Source organism: Cetorhinus maximus, chromosome 9 (genome assembly GCF_964194155.1).
Source record: "Cetorhinus maximus chromosome 9, sCetMax3.hap1.1, whole genome shotgun sequence".
NCBI classification, from domain to species: domain Eukaryota; kingdom Metazoa; phylum Chordata; class Chondrichthyes; order Lamniformes; family Cetorhinidae; genus Cetorhinus; species Cetorhinus maximus.
The window spans coordinates 1,997,644-2,000,127 of NC_135887.1; positions in this window are offsets into that span (position 1 = coordinate 1,997,644).

Here is a 2,484-nt window from a genome sequence, read left to right on the forward strand (position 1 = left end):
CGCGCTGCGCCGCCCCCGAGACTCTAACTTATTTATAGTCGACTTTAGCCTTGTCTTTTTTTGAATTTGGCGCAGCCCAGGGAGGGCGGGCGGAATCCCCGCCGTCTGATTGGTGGAACGGACACGGTGACGTACCCTGGCCCGCACTGATTGGCTGCTGTTGACGTCACTCGCTGGCTGTGTGTGGGTGGATGGGGGAGAAGCGCTGCTTTGTGTTGAAGTGTTGCCTATTCGGACCCTCGCTGCCCCGGGTGGCCGGAGAAAGGATGTGTCCCATTTCTCAGTGGGAGCTGCCGGACAAACCCCCCGCCCTGTGAATTCCGCGCCCTCTGGTGATAACCGTCTGACGGTCTCAGGCTCCGGCGCTGCGACTACTATAAACAAAAAAAACACTGACCCAACTTAACTTCAAACCCCTGAAGCAAATCTTTAGCTGATAGATATATCTTTAGCTGGGCCAGCGGGTCATCTTTGCGGCAAGATTTGGGGTGGGATGCAAAATAAGAAAGCTGAACGAACTATTCATGAAACTACATAACTAAACAAACAGGCTTCAGGAGCGGGAATGAATGGTCTACAGCTACTGGTACACTCCCACCTACACTGACCTACATATAAACTTCCATACTGAACTTATTCCTCAAAAGTTTCAGATTACGCTCCTCAGTTTATCTGCAACAGTTTTACAAATTTGTACATCTGCATCACCATTCCAAAACTGCAAACCAGTAAATAACGTGTTTAAAAATGTCATTTAATCCAGCCCACTCTTCCGTAATAACTATTGATTGTGCAACTTGCACATAAAATCATCTGATAACTGTTGCAGGAATACAGTATTATATGTGAGCCATACTACACATTATAATGTGCATTTAATCTACTACATATCCTGTGAAAAGTACAATGTGAATGTACAATTGGTATCATAATATTCTCCTTTTTCATGTAAAATAAATCTGTAATTACAAATGCAGAATTTTTATTCATACTAATGCACAATATTAATTTTAGAAAGTAAATTGGGGGGGTTGGGGGGGAACAAAACTGAAGGTTAACCTGAAGTGCTTAATTATCTTAGACCATAACACCATAAGACATAGGAGCAGAAATTAGGCCATTCGGCCCATCAAGTCTGCTCCACCATTCAATCAAGGCTGATAAGTTTCTCAACCCCATTCTCCCGCCTTCTCCCTGTAACCTTTGATCCCCTTACCAATCAAGAACCTATCTATCTCGCTCTTAAATACACTTAATGACCTGGCCTCCACAGCCTTCTGTGGCAATGAATTCCATAGATTCTCTGGCTAAATAAGTTTCTCCTCATCTCTGTTCTAAAAGGTCTTCCCTTTACTCTGAGGCTGTGCCCTCGTGTCCTAGACTCTCCTACTAATGGAAACATCTTCCCCACGTCCACTCTATCCAGGCCTTTCAGTATTCTGTAAGTTTCAACCAGATCCCCCCTCATCCTTCTAAACTCCATCGAGTATGGACCCAGAGTCCTCAATCGTTCCTCATGTGTTAAGCCTTTCATTCCTGGGATCATTCTCGTGAACCTCCTCCGGACCCTCTCCAGGGCCAGCACATCCTTCCTGAGATACGGGGCCCAAAATTGCTCACAATATTCTAAATGTGGTCTGACCAGAACCTTATAAAGCCTCAGCAGTACATCCCTGCTTTTATATTCTAGTCCTCTCGAAATAAATGCCAACATTGCATTTGCCTTCCTAACTACCGGCTCAACCTGCAAGTTAATCTTAAGAGAATCCTGGACTAGGACTCCCAAGTCCCTTTGCACTCCAGACTTCTGAATTCTCTCCCCATTTAGAAAATAGTCTATGCCTCTATTCTTCCTACCAAAGTGCATGACCTCACACTTCCCCACGTTATATTCCATCTGCCACTTCTTTGCCCATTCTCCTAACCTGTCCAAATCCATCTGCAGCCTCCCCGCCTCCTCAATACGACCTGTCCCTCCACCTATCTTTGTATCATCTGCAAACTTAACCAGGATGCCCTCAGTTCCTTCATCTAGATCATTAATGTATAAAGTGAAAAGTTGTGGTCCCAACACTGACCCCTGCGGAACTCCATTAGTCACCGGCCGCCATCCTGAGAAAGACCCCCCTTATCCCCATTCTCTGCCTCCTGCCAGACAGCCAATCTTCTATCCATGCTAGTACCTTGCCTCTAACATCATGGGCTCTTATCTTACTGAGCAGCCTCCTGTGCAGCACCTTGTCAAAGGCCTTCTGGAAGTCCAAGTAGATAACATCCATTGGCTTTCCTTTGTCTAACCTACTTGTTACCTCCTCAAAGAATTCTAACAGATTTGTCAGGCATGACCTCCACTTGATGAAACCATGCTGACTTTGCCCAATTTTACCATGCACTTCCAAGTATTCTGAAATCTCATCCTTAATAATGGACTCTAAAATCTTACCAATGACCGAGGTCAGGCTAATCGGCCTGTAATTTCCCGTC